Below are 13,141 nucleotides of genomic sequence, written 5' to 3' on the forward strand. Positions count from 1 at the left end.
TTTTCTGGACTCTTTTTGTATCACAAACAATACTGTATTTGCAAATCTGGTATGTCATAAATGTATAGATGTAGCAGTACTGTCTATCTGTATGTCGTGTATGTCATATGTTATGATGAATTGAAAATGGGGGGACCCTGGATGTAAACAAGACAAAAGTCTTTCTCTGGTCTGCATCCCCTTAACAATTGTGTGTATTGAGCTGTACTGTACTGTACCCATTCTGCAATCTGTTAATACAATTTTCAATCAAGAATGGAGTGATTGACAGTGTCAAAGGCCTTTTGTAGGTCCAGCATGATCTGTTTAATACAATTTTCAATCAATCAATCAATCAATTCAATCAATCAATCAATCAATCAATCAATCAAGACCCTCGTCGCGCGGCACTGCATTCCGTTCTCAGAATGGATTTGAGGAGAGAGAGATCATCAGCAGGCTATATATGATATTCAGACTCTAGATCTATTTGCAGAGCCAGATGAGATGAGGCAACCTGTGCGATTGGCTCTTGACAACTAATTTTGCACGTACTGTATAGGCTACAGACAGTATGTGTGTATGCGCGCACTGCGGGAGGTGGCCAGAAGCGCGCAACTAGCCAACTACTATTATTACTACTATATTAATACAGTTTTATCCATGGCAAAGCGCTCCAGCGCTTGAATACGGCCGGGGGGATCCGCTCTATACAATGCAGACCCACGGCTCTCGTATTATAATGAGCCCGCGAGGCGCGTTATTATTAGAGTTAATAATATTGTATATTGTTTCCACTGCCTTTTTATTCTATTTTTACTTCTCCACTGTACTATAACTATGTCTTCTACTACCTGTACCTCCCCTCCCCCCGGCCCTCCCCATGCTGCTGAATTTATATTATTTTATGAATACAACGTTTAATGTTCGCTAACGTAGAGAAACATCAGACGTAATTCGAGATACGTCAGACGTACTTCGAGATACTTCCGTACTTTTCCGCCAATCAGCGCATTGCCCTGTCACAGGAGTAATAGTCCTGTGGCAGGGCGGAAGTTCCAATCTGGACCGAGGCTCCGAGTCTGCAGCTCGACCCTACTCGCAAGATCTGGCGGGTCAAAGCATGGCGGGCAATAACCCTTTACAGCGTGGATGTGTTAATAATGATTTGAAGATGTTTACACTTTTTTTTACAACCCTACTGTTCTCCCAAGAATTAAATAAAGGTTTGATGATGATGACATGTCCTAGAAGAGAGATATAGATAGAGTGGGGTGGTGTTTGTGTTTGTACATGGAAGTTATACTCACATCAGCTTAAGGGAGATACCATCCATGTCAATTCAGCATAGGATGATTCAGATGGGCCTTGTGGTCAGCAGGGTCCCCCCTCTGGCTGTTGGCCTCTGGTAGAGGTGTAGATCACCAGTGTCATCCCTCTGAGAACACAATTAGACTTTAGACAGTGGCTTGCGAGCACGATGAGCCTCATTTCTTTATTTTGTGATTGCTCTATCTATCTGATCTTATTACAAAATACTTGCCTCCTAGATCACTAAATGCGGGGGCTCCTATCCTATTGAACATATTTTACTTTGTGTGTTTATTTTAACAATAATTTGTGATGCCATCACACAAACTGGCATTTAAAGGGTAAAATTTCAAAAAGTCCTGCACCAGAATGCAGGAAATTAAGTTTTTGTAACAAAATAATTGTTTGTGTGTGTGTGTGTGTGTGTGCGTGCGTGTGCGTGTGTGTGTGTGAGAGAGAGAGAGAGAGAATGATGGGACAATTGCTTGCTGTGTGAGAGAGAGAGGAGAGAGAGAGAGAGAGAGAGAGATAGAGATTAAGTACATTTGCTGAAATACAGTTGTTCTTAATTTTCTCACTTGCTATGTGAGAATGTTAGTTATTATGTTCTCAATGCCCCTTGCATTGTATGAGTTGTGTGGAAGCGTTTGCTAGTTCTAGTGCTATCCCTTTGTACATTGTGGCTGTGTCTGACAAAAGTTAACAATAAATAATGGTATTAGGAATACATTTGCCTCCTGCGTGAACTGTGCATAGCTGAATAGACTGTATTTTAACACCGGTCATATGGTGGTACTTGGAGAGCCAGCTACATTCTCAGGTGGTACTTGGTGTAAAAAGTTTGAGAACCACTGATCTATCATGTATAAAATTCAACTCACAATTCTACATGGGCTTCAGGTGGTGGTCTGCGTCTTCAGGTGGTGACATACTTCCCGCAACTGGCGAAGAATCTCTGAAATATTGGATTGTTTGACAGTGACACACAACAGAATATTATTTTATGCCTGAATTTCCCCAAAATGGCTAATTGGACAGCACTTCTCCACCATCAGTGGCTATACGTGTCAGATAGGTGCAGATAGGAGAATCTGTCTGAATGACAAAGAAATCGCTTAACTCTCCCTCCCTCGGCCGCTATTGGCGCGACGGTGTAGCGGTCATTCCTATATGGCTATGACTATGAGCCCAGATGCAACGAGTAATTGTCTACTCAAAATCAACTAAGTGTCATGATTACGTCATTACAACCTGGGACTTGGATGGGAGAGCAGGAAAGATCCAATGTCTTCAGTCAAAAATCCGCCAATCAATGCAAAGGTAAACATACGTCTTTAGAGACGTTTTATATAAGAATAAACACCAGTGAACTTGTGTATAAAATTCAACTCACGCTACAGGCAGTCTCTGCCTGCGTGCAACTGCTGGTCTCTGGTGGTAATTCAGGAATGGCTTCAAGTTCCTCTGGCGAAGAATCTCTGAAATATTGAATACGACAATAAAAACGTTATGCCAGTGAGAGAGGGAGACGGAGATAGAGGGAGAGACAGACATAGCACTGCTGTGTCATCAAATGACAAAGGCTTTGGCAATGTAGGTGTTGTGTGAAGTGGAGGGGGTCGAGGTGAGAGAGACAGAAAGACAGAGATGAAAACACAGATAAAGGTGTGAAGTTTGAAGTGGGGTGAGAGAGACAGACAATATTGAATTGAAAGATAATACTTACTGAGCTGAATCAATGGCAGTGTGGTAATAGGGGCTGGAGTTATACATTGGCATTCCTAGAGAAAGAGCAACATAATTAACAAAATAAGGAAAAAATAAGCACCATCAAAGTAGTTATCAATGAGCACCATATAACCTACAGTAGCAAGTGTACCTAGCTCCATATACCTAGCGCATGTCTGGTGGTAAAAACAAAACATTATTTGAGAATGTGTTAGTTAACTCACCTTGATAGCGGCGATGATTGCCAGCGAATTCTAAAAAGAAGACGATCAAAATATTCAAAAAACCTTGTATGCAATTTATCAAGACTGTGTATATTATATATATATATATGTTTAGAGTAGCAGGAGCTAGAAGTTCAAATATGTCAGTCTTTCAAAGCCCCATTTTTTATATATAACAAAAGGCAGAATGAACATCACTGCCGCCCTGCTGGATTAAATTCTGAATTGCAGGTAGGCCTGAATAAGTATTTACTGTGCAAAATAACCAAAACCAGATAAATAATATCTGTTTTTTATGAAGCACAGATCATGTTAATAAGTATTCTGAGTCTGAGCAGACAGAAAACCATCTTACCCTCAGCAAGGGATTACTTTGTGCTGAAGACCCACAATGCAACACAACAACTGCAAGCTAAAATGCCTCACATACAAAACGAAATAAAATAGAGCCATGGCTGTGTCCCAAGTTTAACACAATTGAACTATAATAAAGTATTTGTTAACACTATTTACAACAATGCTTATGTAACTATTAAAAACGTACATTTTAATCACGAAACAAAATGGCAGACTAACGTTAGCTAGCATGCTAGCTAGCTAACGTTAGTAGCTATAATAATATGCATCACTATTTGCTCAAACAAGCTCCAAACTATTTGCCACGGCACAGAGATAACATTTAGTCAAACGATAACAGCCCGGTGATGGTATCTGAACGGAATCATACTATTCCCATAAGAACTCACTTACCAGTTAAGTATACCATCTAGCATGTTAGCTAATAATGCTAACAAGCTTCGTTCTAGCCTACTAGTTGCCACCACAGTAATAATTCACAAAGTAGCATGTAGTCAAACGATGACAGCAAGATTATGGTATGTGAATGGCATAATACATAATATTGTCAATGACTTACCAAGGAGTTTGGCTCAGACTATTTGTCAAGCCAGTCAGTGAAGACACCATCCATCGCGCCAAAGTTACGTTTGAATACCTCAAGTCCCGTGAGATCTTCTAGGTCTCGCGAGTTGCTTAGGACTATACCCTCTCGAAGGGGAGGGGAGGGGGAGGAGGGGAGGGGGAATCTACTAAATTGATTCAACGACAGTTTTTCAAATGTTGAAATGGTATCTGTAATTAAATATTGAATCAACATAGCTTTTTCAACCTCAACCAAAAATAACCAATCTGACTGTACATTGGAGGTGGTTGGGTGGGGGGGGGGGTTGGGTAGGAGGGGTGGGTGGGGGACACTGTACAACTGTACATAAATATTACAGTGACAGTCCAGTTGAGTTAATGGATGGAGGGGGGGGGGGGGGGGGGGCGTTGACTTGCAACGGATGGACTATAGTGCAGCAATGCAAGTTCAATTCACAGTTATTACTACAGACCGGTGGCACTCACCTCTGTGGTCATGAAATGTTTCGAGAGGCTGGTCAAGGACCACATTTGTGCCTCCCTCCCCAGTGATATGGACCCTATGCAATTTGCATACAGGACAAACAGGTCCACTGACGACGCGGTCTCCCAGGTACTGCACAGCACCCTCTCTCACCTTGACCGTCAGAAGGGGGGCTATGTGAGACTGTTGTTCATACAGCTCAGCGTTCAACACCATAGTCCCCACCAGACTGGTGGACAAGCTGATCGAGCTGGGTCTGAGCTCAGCCCTGAGCGCCTGGGTACTGGACTTTCTGAGTGAAAGACCCCAGGCGGTCAGGGTGGGGGGTCAGACCTCCAACACCATCACCCTGAGCATCGGGTCCCCCCAGGGCTGTGTTCTGAGCCCCCTGCTGTACTCACTCTACACACACGATTGTGTGGCCAAGTTCAGCTCCAACTCCATAGTGAAGTTCGCAGATGACACGGTGGTGGTGGGGCTGATCTCGGACAACGACGAGAAGGCCTACCGGGAGGAGGTTGAGGTACTGGAACGCTGGTGCCAGGACAACAGCCTGCTCCTGAACATTGGTAAAAACCAAGGAGCTGATCATGGATTATAGGAGAGGACAGCAGGAGACACACACACCACTGATGATTAACGGGGCTACCGTGGACAGGGTGAGCAGCTTTAAGTACCTGGGGGTCCACATCTCAGAGGATCTGACATGGTCAACACACATAGACACAGTAGTAAAGAAGGCGAAACAGCGCCTCTACCACCTGAGACAGTTAAGGAAGTTCAGAGTATCGGGGAAGATACTCCAGTCCTTCTACTCAGGAGCTGTAGAGAGCATCTTGACTGGAAACATCACTGCCTGGTATGGAAACAGCACGGCACAGGACAAGAAGGCCCTACAGAGAGTGGTGCGCTCAGCCGAGCGTACCACGGGTATTGCACTACCTCCCCTGCAGGTTCTATACAACAAGAGGTGCAAATCCAGAGCCTGCAGAATAATGAAAGACCCCCACCACCCCAATAACAGCCTGTTTCAGCTGCTGAGGTCAGGCAGACGCCTGCGAACCCCAGCTACTATAGGACAGAGAGGCTTAGGCTCAGCTTCTTCCCCCATGCAGGCCATCAGAGTCTTGAACAATGAACATTGAGTACCACAGAACACTGAACTATCCACACATAAGCACACATGAGCACACACACGACACGCACGATGTGCACGCTCACACACTAGCAGCCACTTTGACACTTTAACATGAGCGGGCACACACTCATGCCGCACACACCCACACTTATTGCCAAAAGGAAAGGCCACTTTAGTATTAGCAACAGTAACAGTGTATTGCACTACCAAAGCTACCTAGCATGTCCTATATACTCTGTAAATAACTATGTACAAATGCCGAGATGTCACACCATGTTGCCTGTTACCTGTTTATTGCACAATGTTTTTTGTATTGGATTCTATTATATGTTGTACCACTGTATTGCACATCGTTGCGGGCAAGACCACCCGCATTTCATTGTATACTCGTATGCCGTGACAAATAAAACTCTTGACTTGACTTGACTTGACTTATTGTTGTAATGGAGAAGTGCGGGAGTTTATGTCATGGGGGTTGGGGACGGGGTGTGCGAGGGTGTGTGTGTGTGTGTGTGTGTGTGTGTGTTCTGTATGTGAATGAGTTCCAAGGCCTCGGCAGAACGGCATGCTCAAATCAGCCATTTCCCCCTCTGATAAGCATCTTCCCAGATCTCCTATAAGAAGGGAGAGAGGAAAGAAAGAGACGTTCTGGCAGTGCTACAGGCTCCCTTCTTCATTCCAAGGCCTCTCGTCCTTCACCATCCGTGACCCGTGGGTTTGAGAAACGTCTCATGTAAATTGACAAAGTGAGTCATTGTACCACCAAATTCAGGCTGGGTTGACACGAGGACAGAAAGTCTGACGTTTCAACCCGACGTGCATCACTGTGTGACAAGACTCGAGGTGTTTTTCGTGAGGCTTACTGGAACACTCCGAAAATATGTTTATTTGCCATCTTCCCCAGAGTCAAACTAGAAGATGGATATCAATTTCATCTCTGTGCGTCAGAGTTAATTTTTTTACAGAGCGCTAGCTGCTCCCTACTTCCAGTCCTTGTGCTAAACTATAGGCTAGTTGCTTGCTTCCAGCCCTTGTGCTAAGCTATAGCTAGCTGCTCCCTACTGCTTCCAGCCCTTGTGCTAAGCTATATAGCTAGCTGCTCCCTACTGCTTCCAGCCCTTGTGCTAAGCTATAGGCTAGCTGGTCCCTATACTGCTTCCAGCCCTTGTGCTAAGCTATAGCTAGCTGCTCCCTACTGCTTCCAGCCCTTGTGCTAAGCTATATAGCTAGCTGCTCCCTACTGCTTCCAGCCCTTGTGCTAAGCTATAGGCTAGCTGGTCCCTATACTGCTTCCAGCCCTTGTGCTAAGCTATAGCTAGCTGCTCCCTACTGCTTCCAGCCCTTGTGCTAAGCTATAGGCTAGCTGGTCCCTATACTGCTTCCAGCCCTTGTGCTAAGCTATAGCTAGCTGGTCCCTATACTGCTTCCAGCCCTTGTGCTAAGCTATAGCTAGCTGCTCCCTACTGCTTCCAGCCCTTGTGCTAAGCTATAGGCTAGCTGGTCCCTATACTGCTTCCAGCCCTTGTGCTAAGCTATAGCTAGCTGCTCCCTACTGCTTCCAGCCCTTGTGCTAAGCTATATAGCTAGCTGCTCCCTACTGCTTCCAGCCCTTGTGCTAAGCTATAGGCTAGCTGGTTCCCATACTGCTTCCAGCCCTTGTGCTAAGCTATAGCTAGCTGCTCCCTACTGCTTCCAGCCCTTGTGCTAAGCTATATAGCTAGCTGCTCCCTACTGCTTCCAGCCCTTGTGCTAAGCTATAGGCTAGCTGGTCCCTATACTGCTTCCAGCCCTTGTGCTAAGCTATAGGCTAGCTGGTCCCTATACTGCTTCCAGCCCTTGTGCTAAGCTATATAGCTAGCTGCTCCCTACTGCTTCCAGCCCTTGTGCTAAGCTATATAGCTAGCTGCTCCCTGACACATGCCTCCTCTATTTGAACGACCACATCAAACAAGAGGTGGACGCGGGCAAATACTGCGGCATGGTCATGCTGGACCTACAAAAGGCCTTCGATACTGTCAATCACTCCATTCTGATTGACAAGCTAAAAGCAATTGATTTTGATAGCTTATCAGTGAGCTGGATGCAATCCTACCTGGAGGGGAGAGAACAGATGGTAGAGGTAAACGGTATACTCTATCCCCCCCCCTCACAGTGAGCTGTGGTGTTCCACAAGGAAGCATACTAGGACCGCTACTCTTCCTAATTTATGCAAATGACCTACCTGGGTTCCATCCTAGAGGCAAATCTTTCCTGTGACAAAATGGCATCCAATGTAATAAAAAAAGTCAACCAACGAACTAGATTCTTGTACCGGATCTCCTCTCAAGAAACAAGAATACCCTGAAGACTCTGGCAGGAGCCCTCATTCAATATACTACGACTATGCGTGCACCTCATGGTACCAAAGCACCTCATAGGCGCTTAAATCTAAATTACAAACATCACAAAACAAACTGGTCAGACTACTACTTGACCTTACCCCCAGAACCCACCTCACCCCTGCCCACTTTGACAACCTAGGATGGCTTAGAGTAGACGACAGAGTACAGCAACTTGCAATGGGCCTGGTCTACAAGATACACTATACGACTAAGGTACCCATGTACATGTCAAAATACTTCCCAAAGGTCAGTGAATACCACAACCACTATAGAGGAAGCTCAACAAATCATGTTAAACCCAGATTCGGCTCAAACAATGAACTAAACACGTTTTGCAATTATGCCACATCAATGTGGAACGCCCTACCCAAAGCTGTAAAGGAATGTGAATCACTACCCACTTTCAAAAACACCCTCAAAGAACACCTATACGGGATACTGCAATTCGAAACATGGCCCCTACAAATTTACATTTACATTTACATTTAGTCATTTAGCTGACGCTTTTATCCAAAGCGACTTACATGTTCTGTACGACAAGCCATCAGGAAGGGCACAAGCTGAGCAACAATGTTCATCAAAGTGTTGAGTGCTGGTTAGTTTATTAGGACAAGTGCATGACAGTACGGTTAGTTAGGGTTAGATTTTTTTTTTTTTATTCAGATAATGGTTGAAGAAGTGCGTCTTTAGTCGACGGCGAAAGATTGGACGTGTTTCGGCTGTCCTAACTGGGGTGGGTATAGTTCATTCCACCATTGTGGGGCAAGGACTGAGAATAGGCGACTTCTCTTTGATGACCCTCCCGGAGCTTGGATAGGAGTAGGTCTGAGGCGGCCAGAAGATGCAGAGCGTAGGGGTCTTGAGGGTGTGTAGTTAGAAACCATTGACCGGAGGTAGGCGGGAGCGGTTCCCTTTGCCGCACGGTATGCTAGGTCGAGGGCCTTGAAGCGGATTCGTGCAGCAATGGGGAGCCAGTGCAGGTCCCTAAGAAGTGGGGTGACATGGGCCGACTTCGGTAGGTTTGAGATCAGGCGGGCCGCTGCGTTCTGAATGAGTTGAAACATTTCCTAACTCAGTTGTCCCCCCCCCCCCCTGCCCAACCCCCCCCCCCCCACCTCCAATGTACAGCCCCCCCCCCCACCCCACCCAACCCCACCCCACCTACCCAACCTCCTCCAATGTATACAGTTTCGATGTCAAATGTATATACACTCTTTTTCTGGACACTTTTTGTATCACAAACAGTACTGTATTTGCAAATCTGGTATGTCATAAATGTATAGATGTAGCAGTACTGTCTATCTGTAAGTCGTGTACATATGATGAATTGAAAATGGGGGAAGTCTTTCTCTGGTCTGCATCCCCTTAACAATTGTATGTATTGAGCTGTACTGCACTGTACCCATTCTGCAATCTGTTAATAAACTTTTAAATCAATCAATCAATCAATCAATCAATCAATCAATCAATCAATCAATCAATCAATCAATCAATCAATCAATCAATCAATCAATCAATCAATCACATTATAATTACATTGTCATTTAGCTACCGGCAAAAGACACAGATACCTATGCAAGCTGTTCTGCGCATGGGAGGTTCTATATAAATCCTCATCACACAAAAAAATAAACTTTTTCCGCCCTGAAAAACAGGAACAGCAGCAAGACCCAGTAAGACATTTATATTAAGTCATTGTTTTCAAATAGTCATTATATAATAGAAATCTGCGAGTGTCGTCTTGTCTTAAAATGTACATTTCCACGTATTTTACCGTAACAATATGCTAGCGTACATGTTTGTTCGTGCAAAGCAGCTAAAGCAATGAATGTGTTCATGCACACATGTAAGAATTAAGAATGGGAAATTCAGAAATAAAAAGTATACACTTGGTAGAATCAATATGAACAAAACGCTGCATTATATTCGAAAATCATTTAAGGTGTATTCGTGCACACGTGTCCCGCATGTCTTTGGAAAGACCAGATTACTTATTTCTCAGGTCTGCATCCCCTTAACAATTGTATGTATTGAGCCGTACTGTATTGTACCCATTCTGCAATCTGTTAAATAAAGTTTTCATTCATTCATTCATCCCTCCCCTCAAGGTAGGATTGCATCCAGCTCACTGATAGACTATCAAAACCAATTGCTTTAGCTTGTCAATCAGAATGGAGTGATTGACCGTGTCAAAGGCCTTTTGTAGGTCCAGCATGACCATGCCGCAGTATTTGCCTGCGTCCACCTCTTGTTTGATGTGGTCATTCAAATAGAGAAGGCATGTGTCAGTGGAGTGGGATGTTCTGAAGCCAGATTGGAATTCGTAGATTAGATTTTTTTCCGCTAGGTACTTTTCGACCTGTTCGTAGACTATTTTTTCCATGACTTTCGAGATGGAGGTGAGAATAGAAACAGGGCGGTAGTTGCCTGGGTCTAATTTGCTGCCCTTTTTGTGCAGAGGGGTCACCCTCGCAATTTTGAAGTCCTTGGGGACGTGTCCCTGTTTTATGGAGAGGTTTATTATGTGTGTGATGATTGGTGTGATGGCGGCTGCTGAGTCTCTGAGGAATTTGGAGGGGATGTTGTCATGGCCAGTGGCCTTGTTAGGTTGGAGGGCGCTCAGTTTATTGAGTACCTCATCTGTTGTTACCATTTCCAGCTTGAAGTCGTCCTTGCGGACCCCTAGGTTTTTGTAGTAAGCTACTATGTGTTCTACCCCATAAAGCCCTGAGTGGGAGGGTAGTTTGTTTACCAGTGTTGTGGCTATGTTTGTGAAGAAAATGTTTAAGTAATTGGCTACATCCAGCTTGTCTGTGATGAGCGTGTTGTCAGTTTTTATGTTTATGTTTGAGAATCTGGTTTTAAGTTTTTTACTGCATCCTAGTTGATTATTGAGTAATTTCCAAAGTTCACGTGGTTTGTTTTTGTTTTCCTCAGTTTTGTCATTGATGAAATTCTTTTTTGCAGTTTTGATCATGGAGTTTACGTCGTTTCTTAGTCTGTTTCTTTCTAGTCATAGTACTAGTTCAATGGTGGCCCACTAGGTGCATCACAGTTAGCCTATATAGTATATAGCTCCGCCGTCCCTGCTGCCTACAGTCAGGACCACTACACTGACGTTAGCCTATGGTTCTCTCCTCTTTGTGTGCCCCCGTCCTCGCGGGTGTCCTGCGGAGGAGCTTGTGGACGCGACAACAGCGGCGGCCGTTGTTAGCTCATAGCTATCGTGAACCACTAGCCTTTACGGGCTCGAGCACCCTACAGCATAGACATCTATATTCTATTATAGATATCTATGCCCTACAGGCTGCCACCATTGTTGCCGTTGTCGCGTCCATGGCCCCCCGGCAGGGTACCCGTGGGGACGGGGTGTACAGAGAGGAGAGAACCATTTTGGGTCGGCCGTTCATGCCGGCCAGCGAGCTGGATGTCGGGATATTTTGTTAGCACAATAGCTACCAAGCTAAGCTATGTTAGCTACTAACGTTATAAACACAATATGTGTACAACGACACAATGATTTACATTATTACAAATATGGTAACGTGGTTGTGGCTTTAGAGATGGGTGGTGGCTTTAGAGATGGGTGGCTATAATCACGGAGCAATAGTGTTAGGTGAAACAGACACATTTTCATTCGGCTAGTAGTAGCAAGCATATATCAGTGCCTGCCACTAGCTGTGTGTGACTCTCAGCGCCCCCTGGTGCCCTGCACCTGTTGTGATGATCATTTCGATTACATATGAACCATTGATTAAAATATGCACGTGCAGTGATTGTGTTGGGCAGACAAAATGTTTGATAAAAACGCTAAAACTGGGTCAATTTCAATACTTTTTTTCCCCATTCTTCATGAAAGTCACTGTTGGCCTAGTCCACATTGTTTATTGAACAAAAATACAACAGAAGGTTTTGTAGATACAGTACTGAATTCTGCCATCCGGACGCATGCATGATTATAGAATATAAAATATCAGGCCTAAAATGGTTATGTGGTTAAAATGCGATTAATTAGATTAATTTTTTTAATTGCCTGACGGCACTAGAAATAACCTTTTTTGAAGTTTATTTGTGCTTCACTTACACAAATTTTGTCTCAACAGTTTGGATTGCAGTTCCGCTTCATCAGTTGCAACATTTAGCCTATCTGCAGATTTAGGACAGGTTATATACACATGCACACACAGAACTTCCTGGAATTGTTAGATGTAACATGAGATTTGAGGGAATACTTAACTTCTGAAAAATGCCTGGTCATACATGTAAATGTAAGTCCTGTGGCCTGTCATTCAAATCGCTTAAACGTTATGTTGACCATCAGTTACTTCATAGACATGAAGCAAACAAGCAATTCCCTTGTGGTGTGGCTGACTGCAAACATCAGTTTCTGAAGTATACTGCTTTGAAAACACATATGTACCGTGACCACAGGACCATCTCTGCTTCACAAAGAAATTATATAGGATGTTCATTCAAATGCGAGGCCGCAAGTTGTCAGGAGCAATATACTAATCTCAGGGATGTCATTGCACATCTGAAATTGCATATATTGAAAAAAGAGACAGTAAAATGTCCATTTGCAAATTGTGACAAAACCTATAAAGTAAAATCATCATTCACTAGCCATATCGCACGGTTGCATATGAATCAAACAGAGTTGTTTGTAACCCCTGGCCCTACACAATCGCAGTCTACTCAGGATTCCGCTGAGGTGCAAAGGGATTTAGATGAAAGTCATGTAGCAAGTTCATCTGACGACATGCCAGATGACACTGAAATGAGAGCCCTGTATCAAAAAAATCTATGCCTTTTTTACATGTGTCTGCAGGCTAAATGCCTCATTCCATCATCAACAATACAGATTATTGTTGAAGAAATTGACAGTTTGAATGATACGTGTCATCGGTACACTAAGAAGGAATTCAAAAAGTTAATGGGAGCTAAAACAAACCTGTCTGAGACTGATATTGACAGT

The 13,141-nt window shown here is 44.0% G+C and overlaps 1 long non-coding RNA gene across 1 annotated transcript; it reads right to left on the reverse strand.

Annotated features, from left to right (window-relative positions):
* Positions 1-2,171: 2,171 nt before the first annotated feature.
* Positions 2,172-4,222, reverse strand: LOC311237377. Its single transcript, XR_014620278.1, has 5 exons — positions 4,159-4,222; positions 3,243-3,272; positions 3,017-3,071; positions 2,684-2,768; positions 2,172-2,245 (listed from the first exon to the last, which is right to left on the reverse strand). It is a non-coding gene; the product is annotated as an uncharacterized lncRNA (long non-coding RNA).
* Between the last annotated feature and the right edge of the window lie 8,919 nt (positions 4,223-13,141).

The sequence above is a fragment of the Notolepis coatsorum genome, assembly GCF_963971535.1.
Source record: "Notolepis coatsorum genome assembly, chromosome: 1".
NCBI lineage: Eukaryota > Metazoa > Chordata > Actinopteri > Aulopiformes > Paralepididae > Notolepis > Notolepis coatsorum.